This window comes from Tiliqua scincoides, chromosome 1 (genome assembly GCF_035046505.1).
Source record: "Tiliqua scincoides isolate rTilSci1 chromosome 1, rTilSci1.hap2, whole genome shotgun sequence".
NCBI lineage: Eukaryota > Metazoa > Chordata > Lepidosauria > Squamata > Scincidae > Tiliqua > Tiliqua scincoides.
In genome coordinates, this window is record NC_089821.1 from 3,332,772 (window position 1) to 3,348,688 (window position 15,917).

The 15,917-nt window shown below is 46.0% G+C and overlaps 1 protein-coding gene and 1 pseudogene across 1 annotated transcript in view; both read right to left on the reverse strand.

The window, feature by feature from the left end:
• Positions 1-15,917, reverse strand: part of NPAS3 (neuronal PAS domain protein 3) — an 847,937-nt gene that overhangs the window by 303,277 nt on the left and 528,743 nt on the right. The window lies entirely within an intron of this gene.
• Positions 447-563, reverse strand: LOC136638311 (5S ribosomal RNA; annotated as a pseudogene).

Below are 15,917 nucleotides of genomic sequence, written 5' to 3' on the forward strand. Positions count from 1 at the left end.
AAATTTACTGAGGACCAGTGAAGACAATCCAGCAAACCATGACTTTTGGGATCATGAATGAGGCAGCATGGACCGGCAAGTCCACCCCCTTCCTCTTCAGTTTGGGCTCAGAGCTGGGATACAAGAATTCTGGTTAATGAAACCATTGCAGATCCCTGTTTCACAGCCTGGTTTATAAACCGTAGTTAAAGTACAGCTCCTGGGTTCTGACGACACACAGAGCAATGGGTTAACAAGCAAGGATTCATTCCTTGCTGACGGGTGCATAAGCGAAGAGAGGAGCAGCGCAAGGCTTTGCACTTTTTCCTGCCATGTTCACAAGTGGTTGGCAAGCTTCAGTCTTGAAAGACTACGGTATAAGCCTACAGCACCCAGTATTCCCAGGCGGTCTCCCATCCAAGTACTAACCAGGCCTGACCCTGCTGAGCTTCCGAGATCATGGTATAAGCCTACAGCACCTGGTATTCCCAGGCGGTCTCCCATCCAAGTACTAACCAGGCCTGACCCTGTTTAGCTTCCGAGATCAGACGAGATTGGGCATGTGCAGGGTAACTTGCGTAAGAGAATGCAGTCGCTCTGCCAATCATGGAGGGGGCTTCCCTTGTTCAGCCTTGTCCTACACAAGGCAAGGCAGAGACGAGTGTTGGTACTTGTGAGGGTGAAGGTAGAGCATGGCAGTGCTTCCTGGCACATCACCCTTCAAGCTCCCCACTCAGAGCTCAGGAGGTCCTGTGTCCCATCCCACACACCCTAGGGTCAGTCTGAGATTTGCTGGCTGCTTTTCTGGGGGCCAGTAGGAATCTTTTGCTTCTCACCTGAATGGCGGCTGCTGCTGCCTGCCTCAGACAGTTCCTGGAGGTGTGCTGTTAGTTCAGCCAGGCTGGTCACTGCTGGCAGGTATAGTGTGGTGCTGAGAATAGGAGTAGTGATCTCGTGTGCACTCCAAGGTATGTAGAGGCCAGAAAGGAAACCAGTACCGAGCATGTCTGGCTGGGTCGGGGATGCTGGCTTGGAGGTCCTTCGGCCTGAGTTGCAAAGTCTACCTTAAAGCCTGTCCATAAAGCCTTAAAGGGTGCGACTTGGCTGCCTTGACCCCACTTCCAGTGGTTGATTGGGAAAAGCAGGGGTCAGATCTCTGGTTACAGGATGCAAATGGTCAAAGGGGAACTGTGACAGTGGCACCTGTCTCCTTCATGGCAGGTGCCAGCACTAAAAGAGGAGGAGTTTAGTCAGGATCTGTTGCTGGATTTTTCACTGATTGATTTATATAATCAATAAAATGGCCCATTTTACAGCAAAAAGCTAAACTTAAGAACAGCCCCGCTAGATCACGCCATAGGCCCATCTAGTTCAGCTTCCTGTATCTTACAGTGGCCCACCAAATACCCCAGGGAGCACACAAGATAACCACAGACCTATATCCTGGTGCCCTCCCTTTCATTCTGACATAACCCGTCTCTTGGGTTGTCACATGGCTGTTGGGGGGGCACACCCCCACCCTCCGAATGCGAGGGGAGCTCAGCTGCCATCACCTCTAGAGGGTTGTAGAGGGGTGTCTGAGCCTCCCAGAGGCAGTGCACGTACGAGCTTGGAGCACTGGGGTAATGCACTGGATGCTACAGCTGTCACCAGTACTAAAGGTTCAGGGGTTTGCCTCCTGAAGTGGCTCCCCTGATAGGCGTGAAACTTCAGGTGGTGCCCCACCTGGCCAACCTGTGAAATCCCACCTGTTTAGCTTAACAACAGGAAATAAGTCCAAGACACTGTGTCAAACACTTTGCAGAAAAGTGGGTTTAAAGGAAGCAAGAGAGGAAACATCCCTGAGATGTTCTGGAACGTTCTTCCAAGCATAAGAAGCAGCACAGGAGAAAGGACAGAGTTCACTGAGGGAGGAGTCCTTTGAATGACCGAGGATGGAGAAATTGGAAGAAGAACGAAGACCCCAGTCCAGAGTGTCACAGGATATGAGGGCTGACAGGCAAAGCTGGATTAACATATGAGCAAAAGTAGCATATGGTGCAGGCCCCACACTTTTGAGGGCCCCACACTAAATCCTTGCAAGCTGTCTCTGGTGACATTGGCATCTCATGATCGGGCAAGTCTGTCAAGCTGCAGACTGCTTGGTACGCAATCATTATCAATGACATTGGTGCGAACAAATCATTTGGTTCCCATTTAACTTCACTGATTGTGGCTCCGCACCAGTGCAGCATGCTCTTCGCCGTCGCTGGCTGTTGCAAACATGCTGAAAAGTATGTTATGACAGCAGAAGAGTTCAAGCTGCCGGTGGGATGACCTATGCCAGTCTGCCAGTGCCTACATAAGACCAGCAAGTGTTGGAGCAGTAAGCTCTGCATGCACCAGTGGAAAGGTAGGGGGAGGGCAGAACAGGGTGGGGAAGGGCATGATGGGTCAGGGGGAGGGTGATAAAGATGGGAGCCCCCTATATGCTACAGGCCTCACACTGGCTTAATCCAGCCCTGCTGACAGGTAGGGAGTGGGAGACCACAAAGGGCTTTGAAAAGAAGGACAAGGAGCTTATTTTCAACACCAGATGTTGCCACTCTGTTGCACAGCAGCCAAAGGGGTTTGCAGTGATGTGGACCCCTCAGCGGGAATACAGGCTGAGAGCAGTCTTACGGTGATCGCCATCTTCCTGCAGATCAAGCCCAAGACTCTATACTACCCCAACAGTACCACTATGCCAGATTTTGAGGGCATACTGCACCAGATTTTGAGGGCAAATTTAGGGCAGGTATAGGCCAGAAGTGGGATCTGGAGGTGGAGCTATTGCCTTGTTTGAAAAAGCCAAGCAGGATCAGCTCAGGTCTCGCCTTGAATGGGTGACCAGAAGCAGCTGGCTAGAGATGAAGGAACATGAAGGAGTCAGCTGGCAAGAAATGGATCACATCCTGAGAACCAGCCTGAGGTGTATTTTGCAGCTGCCTGTGGAAGCCTGGAAAGAGCAAGAGCTGGCAGCCAGGACAACTACTGCACCGTGAAGGGAAACATCTGGAGCAATGTAGGGTTCTCTGAACTCCACTCATAGAATAATACTTGTAAAAACCCCATTTGAAGAAAAAGGGAGGCGGGTTATGGTCGGTCAGCCTGCCTGTGTGTGTACAAATCTATGGGGGCTTATATACAGGTGTGTATGTGAGTCTATAGATAGACAGACACACACACAACTCATTCAGTTTTCCTAATTCTAGAGCCATGTGCTGGTTTGGATGCAGGATTGGTTAGCCTGGAGGAGGCACATGAGTCCCTCCCTTCAGAGTCGGCTCTGCATTCCTGTGAGAAGTTCTGAGAGGAGGGAGGAAGGAAGCACAGGGAGAGTTTGCCTGGCTGGTGAGGGTTATTTGGATCCTATCCAAGCCCTGGCAGTCTGCAGTAATATGGTCCTGAGCTAATTAACAGCAGGAGACATGCGGCCAGACCTGAAGGGGAGGGAAGAACAGGAAGACACAAACTGGAAATGGGTTTGAGGTTCGCAACTGTCCCATCAAATCAGCAGTTGCGCTCCCAGCGCAGCAGAGTGGAATGGAGTCTCAGTGCAGTTCATCCTTTTAATGGGATGAGACCAGGTTCTGAGGAGGGCTGGTATTGCATCAGAGAGCAGATCGCCGTGAAGCCAGAAAGCCTTTTCTGACGTTTGGGGTGCTGCTAAATTGAACTATTTTGGAATGAGAAAGGAAGCCCAGGCAAAGGGCCTGTTTTCCCCTCGGAGTGTCCCACTCGCTTGCTCTCCAGCTAGAGAAACACTGAATGTTCGGAGGGAAACCAAAATAAAAGCCTGTGGAAAGCAAAGAGGTGCAAAACACTTGCTTTAGGTAAATACTTCCATTAGGTATCTCAGAGATGAGGATCACAGAAGAGAAACTACACGAGGGTGCTAAAGTCAGTAACAAAAGAAAGAATTTGGTGCAAAAGGCAAAGCGTGCAATAAAACCCAAACCATCTGAAGGAAAATGTTCGGCAATGAAGCGAGACTCAAACTTAGAAATGCTGGTGACCAAAAACAAGCCAACAGGTGCTATCAGAATGTTGTTGGCAACCTTCAGTCTGGAAAGACTCTGGTATCGCGCTCTGAACGGTGGTTCTGGAACAGCATCTAGTGCGGCTGAAAAGGCCAATTCGGGAGTGACAATCCCTTCCACACTGGGAGCAAGTGCAGTCTGTCCCTGGTCTGTCTCCCTGGCTATGGGCCTTCCTTCTTTGCCTCTTAGCCTCAGACTGTTGGCCAAGTGTCTCTTCAAACTGGGAGAGGCCATGCTGCACAGCCTGCCTCCAAGCGGGCCGCTCAGAGGCCAGGGTTTCCCACTTGTTGAGGTCCACTCCTAAGGCTTTCAGATCCCTCTTGCAGATGTCCTTGTATCGCAGCTGTGGTCTACCTGTAGGGCGCTTTCCTTGCACGGGTTCTCCATAGAGGAGAACTCATGCAAGGAAAAGCATTTTCCTGCATTTTGTATCGTGCATTTTGTATCAGAATACAAAATGTAGACATTAAGTAGAGATGCAAGAATTAGTTAAGAAGAAATTCTGGAGCTGAACTATGTTGCAGGGTCTACTCGAGCTCAGGGCACTGTCCAGTTCTGAGCCCTCTTACTCCTAGGCTTTACTCATCACCCCTTTGCCTCCCCCCTCACTTCAGCATGCCCTGTTTTCCCTTTCCTCCTGTTTCACCTCCTCCCCACCGTGACCTTCCGCCCTCCACAGCTCACCCAGGTCTGGCAGCTGACTCTTTGCAGATGGGTGGGCAGGTAGGAGAGGAAGTTTACTCCCACTCTGACCTCTCTGCCCTGCAATTCTCCCAGGCAGAGAGGTTGTAACTTGAGGGAAGCGACTGGCCCAGGACACATCCTCTTCCCCTCCCTGATGGCAGAGTTGGATTTTCGAGACTAGAGCATCTAAATAATAATAACTCTATTTATACCCCGCCCTTCTCCCCAAAGGGACCCAAGGCGGCTAGATTCCCATGCCTTAACATGCAACTCACACATGGTCTTAAGGAAACTTTGGACCCAATTCTATCTAGTTTTCCAGCTTTCCAGCACTAATGCAGCCCGGCCAACAGGGCATGTGCTTTGTCCTGCAGTTCGGGGGCAGTCACAGAGGCCTCCTCAAGGTAAAGGAATGTTTGTTCCTTTACCCCAGGGCTGCACTGCAGCTGCATCAGTGCTGGGAAGTTGGATAAAAATTGGGTCCCTAGAACCAATGCATGACTCCAGATTTTAAAAGCGCACTATTGCATCCACAAGTCCCGCAGCAGCAACGGGGTGGATAGGTGGGGCCCTTAAGAGGGCATGGTTTCTCAAGTCTGTGCTAAAGTAGGGGAGGAGCTTTGTACACAGCCCTGAACTCCTTTGAGGAAGGATGGTACACAGAAATGAGAAAAATACAGGGTGACCCAAAAAAAAACAGAACCCACAAATCTTTGAATAAAACTGTTAATTTTAATTTTTCTTCTTTTTTCTTTCAGGGTATACAAGTCGACTTTGTGCATGAAATATTGGAACAATCATCTTCCTCAAACTCAATAAGTTTGAGTCCAGTAAGTTTCTTGAAATTTACTGGACCTTTTTAGGATTTAATAAAATTTTTATGGGTTCTGTGGTTTTTTGGGGGGTCACCCTGTAAATATGAATTTATATGTATATGCATATTAAGGATTAATATATGTATATTAAGGATTAATATGTGTATTAAGAATAAATACTAAAGTTTGCCCCTGAATTAAAACTGCATTACCAGGAACAGGGAGTCAACATCAGATCAAAAAGTCCATGAGAACTACTGAGTGATCCGGCAACAAATGGATTCCTCAACTTCATCTCCTTCTTGAGAACAGGCTGCTTTTAACCCTTGTATCTTCATTGGTAGTTAAGATAATTACATCTGACATTTCAAGAGTTAAATGCCAAACAGGAGAAAGAGTTGAAAAAGGAAATTCCCCTGCTTCTTAGTAATGAAAAGCAGAGAGTGTACCTTCTGTGGCTGTCTGTGAGATGCTTTCACATCCATGTGTCAAGGGTTTTTCAAACTGACAACTTGCAAATTTGAAATACAAAAATGCCCAGAGCGATGTTTTAGTGGCTCAGGGAAAGTCTTGTATGGGAAAAAGAATGCTAAAGTAGAACGTCTCTAGAAATCACACAGGGCCTGACCACGATACTCTAATTATGCTAATTGCTTCAATGCCCTTGCTTTATTTATGCTGAGCAGCTAAGATAAATAAAGGAAAATTGCTTTGGATCTAACTGTATTCATATCAGAATGCAAACTAGCCTGTGTTTGTTATGTGATTGCTGATCTGTTTACACTAAATTCTGCAGGTAATTGCAGTTTTGATTGCACATTTATTTCCAGCTACACAGGTCCCAGGACTAGGTCTGTCTGTTTTTATAATTAAACCATTTTGTAATATCTAAACTCACTAAAGAGCAAAATGATGCTTTGAGAATTTGCATATGATGTACTGAAGATAATACTTTGGTGGTTGATGACAAGGAGGAGGAAATGCTGTTCATCACTGAAAACGGACAGCATGTTCTGGATTTGAAGAAATTTGAGACATCTGTTCCACGGCCTGTTCACCAAGTGGGACAGATGTCCTCAGCATCCCCATAATCTGCTACACCACACAGATCTGAACTTTCAGTTGTAACTTTCATTTGAGGAAAGCACATTAACAGAATGAGCTGTAGCTTTGCAGTTTAGCTACTCATTTAAATATTTTGCACCTGAATAAAGCTGCATAACCCTTTCCCAGCAGAGGCACTGAGAAGAGAAAGTACTGCCATTTGCATGCCACTTAGAGCAGAAGCCTATAACCAAAGATCTGGCTACTTGGCTCAAATCAATACCTGAAATTCAGATCCCCCCTTCTTTCCCCTCCATTCTTACCTCCTCTTCCCTCAGTTCTTTGCATTCTCTGCCTGACTCATTAAGTGCACAGAGGTGGGCAAATACTTCAAGCACCTCCAGCCTTTTCTACCTTTAGATATAGAGTGTGGTGGGGACTCAAGCAGGCAGAGTGGGGCTAGCTTCCATGTGATCATCATTAAGACATTAATGTGTGAATCAGCTCAAAGTTAATACACCCACACATCTAGCAATCTGTCATTGGTCACCTGTGAGACTGGGGACTGAATGCTTGTATCTCCTTCCTTCTTCCCCACCAGATGATCAGTGTCAAGCATCTGCTGAGTAGGGGAAATACTTGCATCTGTTCAGTGAAGAAAATCCTTGCACGTAAGCAATGGATGAGCAACCTGCCCTTCCAAGCAGCGACTTCCACACTAGGGGCACTGCTTTGTGGTTCCCAAGCAAAGCCCAAGCCATGTGAACAATTGGTTGAGTGCGGAGAAAATATTCTGGACTTAATTAGATACATATCTGCATCATGTGGAGCGCCATTAAGCTTGAACACTGGGCTATCATTGCCCATTTGCTCAATTGTTAAAGTTCCTCTGCAAGTCTACAGTAGTGTTTCTCCAACTGTGGATTGGGACCCACTAGGTGGGGCATGAGCCAATTTCAGGTGGGCCCCATTCATTTCAATATTTTATTTTTAATATGTTAGACTAGATGCTCCCATGGAATGTGACTGCATTTGGGAAAATGTTACAGACCTGTACATTCAACAAGCTACTATGTATATTCTTTTAACAATGATAGTCAATGGGACTCACTCCTGAGTAAGTGTGGGTAGGATTGCAGCCTAGGATTGTTAAGAATTTTCCTGCTTGGTGCTGTCACTTCTGGTCATGACATCACTTCCAGTGGGTCCTGACAGATTCTCATTCTAAAAAGTGGGTCCCAGTGCTAAATGTGTGAGAACCACTGGTCTAGAGAGTTCTTGTAAGGTAGGAGTGAGGCCAAACAACAAGACACCTTCTTGTCATCTTTTTTTCTGCCCAACTAATAGTCAGAGACATATGTTAATTAGTTGTGAAAACCCAAAGATGGAATATAACCCAAATATCTCTTCAGTTTCAAAAATGCCTCTGCCATTTCCCCCAAAATTTCCATGTGAAGAATTGCCTTTGTTTGGCAGCACAATGAAGACACAAAAGCAGCAACTCTGGGAATTATTCCTATGGATTTCTTTTATTCTACAGAACAACTTTTGAAGCCAAGAGCAAGCCTCACCCTTACGCAGTTACATCACTCCTCAAGTCACAGGTCAAATAAAAGCCCAAGGACTGCAGCCACTATGGAGGCAAGAGCTGACCACATCCTACTTTTACCCATATCTGTACCATGTTAGAAATGCTAATTTATTGAGAACTTGTAACAAAGATGAAAGTTCATAAGAGACTCACAGATGAAGGATTCCAAGATAAATGAGTCAACACACACTGATAGGAGTTTTGACATGCAAAGATCTATTAATGACTCTCAGCTCTGCTGGCCAGATATACATCTCCAGAGGTATACTGTCTCTAAATGTGAATATCAGGTGCTGTGGACCAGCAGGCAAAAGTTGCAGAGTTCATGCTCTGCTTATCAACTTCCTGAAAGCATCCGGCTACTGCTGTTAGAAACCAATGGTTTACTAGATGGGCCTGTAATGTGATCCAGGAAGATTCTTATATTCTTAAAACAACAACAATATATACCTACAGAGAAGGTTTAAGGCCATAGAGTAGCCGGGGAGGTGATGCCATATGTAAGTTGACCCTCCCACCCGCTGTCAAAGTCATTCAGGATATTGATGTCTGAGTAAATGATGCATTACGGTGCCTGCTGTATTTACCAGGCCCCCCCCCCCACTACGCAACTGGGTTTAAAATCAGAAAAGATCTTGAACATTTAGAATGGGATCCAGCATTGGCCCCATTTAATTCTACTGCATCCAGTCTTGGCAGAAGGAAGTAATCTGGATGCAACACTTCTAACCTTTTAAATTCTTGTAACAGGATTAAGATAAAATGAAAAACATGTAGCCAACTATATAGCTCGGAGGTACCCAGTGGAGTTACAAAGCCGTAAATTCAATGACGGAGTATTTTGGCGTATAGTGTAACTCCTCATTGTAACTATTCATTCAGAACACTTCCCTTAATTATAGCTGTGGCTGCATTCTGGCCAGGATCACTGGAGTTAAAAGTTAATAAATTAGTCAGCTGTGAAAATGAAGCTATTTCCAGTACTAAATTTGAAGAATATCTTAATGTATATTCAGCAACCAGGAATTTTTACTCTTCCAATCTTGCCGCTACTACCTTGTACATGGAACCTCTGGAGAATGCAATCCACTGATCCTTCATGACTAACAAGCTGTTTAATTCACTGAAGGCCCCCTTCATTACTTCACCATTTCAGCTTGGAAGGAGTGAGGGATACATTGTAAAGTCAGTACAAGGGCTTCTAGAAAAATACTACAGTAATAGCATTTTCTTATATGGAATCTTAGCATTCCAAGACTGCAATTCTAAGCATATTTGTTTTGAAGTGTCACTCAGCTCAGTGACACTTACTTTTGAGTAAACATGTGGGTTGGATATAAAAACTGCAATTAAATAAGAATATTTTTCTATCTCTTTTTTTGAGAAATAAAGTCAAAAATCAAAGAAAGAACAGTTTGTTCCAAGTACTCCTTTATCTGCCTTTTTGTATAAGAGTTCTGTAATGGTATTTTCAAACCATTCTTGTCACAGAATAAAATAAACTTAATTTTGAAAGATCATTAGTCAGAAAAGTACACTCTGGGGGTCCTTGTTGTGGTACAGTGATACGAGCATGTCTTTGCAAAAGTATGCAAAAATATACAAATAGCACACAAACCGCAGTTATTATAATGGCCAAATGCACCCAAGCCTGTTCACACCAGACGGCCCATTCATGAAGCCAAATGAAGCAGTTTTTTGGAGGGTCCCTTTGCAAAGGGGGAGGGGTGAAACAGAGCAGGGGAGGATGGTGAGGGGCGAGCAGAATAGGGGCAGGGAGGGGCAAAGCAGGGTGAGGGGAGGGTAGAGACAGCTGGAAAAGTCTTTGGAGCCCAGGTCTACCCACCCACGTGGCATCAGTAGTGTCCCCAGTCAAGGTAGTGTCCCCAGCAGATAGGAAAATGTCAGATCCCAGGAAATTTCTGGGGCCCCTCCTTTGGCTCCTGGGCCCCCCTTTTGACCCTGGGCCCAGGTACAAATTACCCCCTTTACCACCCTCTCCTAGGCCCTGCCACCAACACAATGATAAGGAGTTTTCAGCTACTGTACAGTAAACCAACGACAGACTGTTGTAAATGCAGTCTGTCATTGGTCGGAATGTTGTGATGCACACAGGTACTAAAACCACAGAAAGACCAGATAAGGTCCTAAGACCAAAAATGACAGAATGAAACATTCCCCATTCTCATTTGATCCAAAGGCCCAATAAATTAGCCATTCTGAAGGGATGAGAGAGGAGAGGAAGCAGGAGCTTCCTGCAGGAGGACATTCCAAAGCTTAAACAAAGAAGACCCTATTTTGCTATCCATCAGATCCTTCTCTGTTTCCCCTGCAATTCTGTCTTCCCTGGTTCACCATTGCCTACTCCCTTGCAAGACAGCTCCTACCTGACGGAGGTGGTCCCTCCTGATGCCTCAGACCCCTCTCTTCCCACAGGAATAGTATTTTCAAAACTCAAACGTCTGTCAAACAAATGCACCTCTTTTTCATGGCTTACCAACAACTACTTTGGCCGTCTTTTACTCCTCAATTTCAACCACTTGTCTGGTCATCGACCGTGGCTACTGCCACACTGCTATCAAGTTTTGAAACACTGCACTGGCACGATATGTGATACACCCAATTGTAAGTACTTATCTGCTGGCTGAGCAGGTCATATGATTTGGCTGCAAAATTCCTCACTTCCAGGGATGCACCTATCTAACTGCATCAAATTGAGCTGCAGACTGTAGGTTTACCATTTCAAAGAATTAATACTTCAAGGAGAGCATATAAAAATAACTGGAACCTGATTCTAATCAGGTTAATATGCAGCTTCCCCTGTCACTTAAATTCTACATATATCTGAGCAAAATCTGCTCGTCAATGCCATGCCAGTTTCAGCTGAAATCCTTATTTAAACAATTACATGCTATAGGCTTATGGATTTGATTCTAAGACACTATCAAACAAGAGTCCTTGAATTGCAGAAAACAGTGTCTAAGTTTAGTTTGTGTACATATGTGTATCTCAAATGCTTTAAACCCTGCACTAATATGTTTTCATTTTTAAAGATAAATGCAGTATGAATCCCCTAGCTTTTTAGCAAAAAAAAATGCAACAGAGGGTTTCAAAAGGCCTTTCCACATATATTAATCAAATAGATAAAGGTGGGCTAGACAGACTGCTCCAACAAATGTTAACTTAGAGAAAAATAATGTTGGCAGCAAGTCAAGAGCCAAATGTTTCTATTTTGATTTATTCAGTATTTCAGAGATGTTTTTTCGATGGGGAACAATATGAAAGGCATTGAAAATTCAGAAGGCACATCTTTTGTGTACTATAAAATGTGCTGCTAACCTACAATACCCTCATAGAAATACAATTCAATAAGGAACTCAGTTGGGAAGAGGCCTCAATAGAACAACATGAAAAAAATGGTCAATACAAGAATGATTTAGCTTACTTTTACAAGAGAGTTTGGTGCTGTAAATAAATAAGCCTTTGAAGCAGAAAATAAAATCAACATAAATACAGATCCATGTTTAATTCTTCAACATAGTTCATGTTGCTTTTTAGCACACCAGCATCTCTCAATCATCTCTTCTATCGAGACTTCCACTTGAGAAGTGCTATAGCACTTAGCCCTCGGGGCACAGATAAGTCTTCACCATTGTCATACATAGTGCACATTTTCACCCATATTATGCTAAATGAAAATATAGTACTTTGTAGAACAGGACTGAGTCTGGTTGAATATCCTGAGATACTTATCAAGCTGTTAAAGGAGACATCAGTCTTTTGTCTGTATTGCCCTTGACACATCCTCCAGGACAGTATCGCTAAATTCTTTGTCTACTGAAGAAGGCTCAGACCTCTTAGGTCTAATGTGGGTTAAGTGCCCCACTGATCTCTCAAGAATACAGAGCACCTTGGAATTCACAGAAAGCACTGTTCATTTGCCAGAAACAAATACAAGAGAGGCATTCAACCCAGAAAAGCTGGCATCAGTAATGAGCCACATTAAGTTATTGAAATGCACATATCAATAACAGCAATTAGAAACTGGTACAAACAGGCAACAACAGGAATCCAAACTCCTCTAAAAACAGCGAACGAAAGGTAAACGTGGGGAAAAAAAAGAGAGCCACGTTGCCAGCATCTAACTGCATTCAGGATTTACTGACTGCTTTACACAGAGCAAACATAAACTATCTCTCACAGCAGCATTTTATTTCTATCCTCTCATTGTTTATCTTAGCCCTACTGCCAAAGTTTGCAAATCCTTTGGAACTTGAGATCAATAGAAACTGCAGTTAGGTTCAAGGCCTAGGAGAGGGGGGTAATTTATACCCCGGCTCAGGGTCAAAAGGGGGGCCCAGGAGCCAAAGGAGGGGATCCAGAAATTTCCTAGGATCTGACATTTTCCTGTCTACTCAGACTAGTTGCTAAAGCAGAAGCAGAGCGCGATCGCTCCACATCCACTTTCCCTGCTGGGGGGAGCCCTGCCAGAAGTCGTGCCAGGCTCCCCGCACTCCAGGGAGGCTGCAGGAGGCTTGGGTAAGTGTACCCAAGCCCCTGCAGCCCCCTGGGTGGCACGATCCTCGAGCATCACACACAGTCCATATAGGGACCCCGAAGGGCTGATGCTAAGAGAGGTGAAGGGGCTTGCTTTGAGCTGCAGATTACTGAGGTGGCAAAATGACTGAGGTTGTCACCTTTGGCCAGACATTTTTTTTACGCAGGGGGCACATCTGGGAGGACCAATTTGCTACCTGCAAACCTGCCCGGGGAAACTTTGTGTTTCTTTAGCTCACCAAGCACAGTGGCATTTCCTCCCGAATAACGGTGTATAGGATGATAGCACAACATTCTTTACGAATAATGGGTTGAGCAGGTTGTGGCCTGACTCTGTTCTCATTATCCGCGAATACTGTACTGGTGCCCTTGGGTACAGGGCTTAGTGCAGCTCCAAGCATGTAGGCAGGGGCAAGAGAGGTTGTGGGAGGAGAAGAGACAGTGTCTTCCTAATGGGAAGAAGGTAATTCTGGCACTGGGCAGGGGGGAGAAGAAAAGATGCCTAGACAGCTGGCCTTTCCGAACTGGGACGTTGCAACGCCCCAGCCAGAGGGCCCTGGCCTCTTTCCTTTTAAGGGGTGGGGGTATGGAGGAGGCAGCAACGTGATCCCCCGGAAGTGGGGAAGTGAAGCACTAAACCAGAGGTGGAGCGCGATCGCTGCGCCTTCACTTTTTAAGCTTCGGGGAGCCCTGCAGACGCTCGCGCAGGGCTCCCTGCACCCCAGGGAGTCTGCTGCAGGGACTGGTGAGTACATGCCAGTCCCTGCAGCCCCCTTAGCGATGCAATCCTGGGGGTCGCATTGCTGCCTTCCCCCTACCCCACTGCCTACCCCCCTGCAAAGACTTACTGCAGTCCTCAAACTCCCTGCGAGTTTGAGAACGCAGCTATATAGTATACACCTGACTAGAGAGAGGGGGGTTGCAATAATTGCATCCAGCCAATTATACTCATTTTTTAGAATGTTGTCTGGATTGCGTCAGTTTTCTGCATCAAACGGACATTGATGTTGGCCTTTGGAGAATCAGACACATTTGTGTCCATTTCTGGACTTGCCTCACCATCTTGAGTACCATCTCAGGGACTTCAGCTGAACTTTCACAACCCTGGTGATGATGAGAGGCTGATGACGAGAGGTCTCTGCAAGGCTACCTGAGAGCTACTCTGTGGCTGGGGCAAGCTCAGAGAAGGAGCTAAAAGACAGGTGGAGGAGCATGAAAGGTGAAGCAACTCCCTCTATGCTGCTGAACTCTGAGGACTTATTGTTGGTCCAGCAACCTTCAATGAGTTGAGTGATAGCCAGCATGGAGGAGGAAGCAGCAGATGTTGATGAGCCCTCACTATCACCTGCCCCACAAACTTCAAGTTAAGATTCAGGTTCATAAAATTCATAGAGTGTAAGGAGAAGAGGGTCTCCTGGAACCTAATTCCATTTTTTCCATAGGCTCAATGATTCAGTATCTGCAAATTCGGTATCCACTAGGTTTTCCAGGGTCCTAATCCTAGCAGATAACAAAAACTAACCGTATTACCCCATGCCATACAATGTCCTCTTGAGAAGACCCCAGTTGACAGGAGTACCCACACACTGTTTCTATGTACTGGGGCTGTGTGTGACCTTGTCCTTCATTTCCGGCACCAAATGTCTTCAGCCAACCGTAGGCACTCGGTGGAGAACTGTTGGGTCTCACTGCCGTGCAGTGGCATAGCTATTCCTGCACGTCACCGTCACTGCCCAGAATGGCTCTGATGTCAAGGGGGAGGGGCTGCTTACACTACGTGTTGCTGCACCTGCAGTACTTACCACACCACCCCCCCCTGGAGCTATGCCACTGCTGTCATGACACAAGAAGTAAACTGAGACATAACTCTGCAGTGTGGCTGTATACTGCAGGGGAAGATCAAGTGTACTGGCACACTGTCATTCAAAGAACCTGGTCTTCTGGTGCTGGTGTTCTTATTGATGAATCTCTGGCAAACTTCTGAGGAGACCCATTATTCAATGGAACACAGTTTGGAAACCACTACTTTAGATATGTCAACACATATTAGTATCTTTGGACTTCATTTTTCGTAACCACATGTTACAAGATAATAGAAGCGTCTCTTTAAGGCTGACAACATGTTGGGATAAAGCATGTGAGGCTTTTTTTTGGTATATTACATGACTTTTAGATGCATGAAATACAATCAGAGAATCAAGATTTCTGAAATGTCACAAACACAAACACAAAAAAGATGTCTGATTAGATGTGATTAAAGTTAAATTCTGGCATTTTGCAGTGGCTACTGAAGGAAGTTATTCAGTGTCCTTTAAAAAATAAAATAAAATAAACCATTCTCTAATAACCATGTGGCTCTGCTATCTGCACACTCTGCCCAAATTTGTTTTTAATGTACTTCCTTATTAAAATAAAAGCACTCTATTAAGAAATGTGAGTGCAATAAGGTCTGAAACGTTTAAGGTCTTTTGACCATCACAGAGTCAGGAAAATTTGGGATGACTTCACAGGGCCCAATGATCAAGTGACCATATTTTTCTGCTCCCACAGATTTCCCTTTGCAAAGGCTCTATCTAAGGAGCCTCTCACAGAGACACTGAGATGGTGGTGTGAGGGGTGCCCCATGAAGGGGGTCTCGGGATCACCAGGTGGGGTGCCAAAGGTCAGGTGGTTGGGATCCCCTGGGTGGGTGTGTCCACCTCCCTGGGGTTCCCTGCAGAGGGAGCCTCAGACCAAGCAAGGGGGAGGGGGTTCACAACACCCTTGTCCTCCTCCCTGGAGGCAGGACCTGAGGCCCTCGGTCTTCAGGCAGGGGGTTCCAGCTTCTGCCTTCCCTCTCCAGAACTGCCTGTCATTACAGACTTCCCTGCTTTTATCCTCCCCAGCCACACCCTCGGCTCCTCCTCTTCCTCCCTCTCTAGGCTTAAAGGGGCCCCGACCCTAGCCTGCTTCCCTCCTCTCTGGTGGTTAATGGTGATCCTGCCGTGCTTACTGCTCCCGTCAGGTGAGCTCTGGGGGGGGGGCTGTCTCTCCCACCCAGCTGTCCTGCGTCTTGCTTGGTCAGCTGGCGAGATGGTAGTGGCTCTGTGGCCAGGCGGTTCTGTCCCTGGCCCACAGTCAGGTAAGGCGGGGGTCGGACGAGGGCTCAACCCCTGACAGGCGGCTTCTTCTGTAAATTAGCCATCA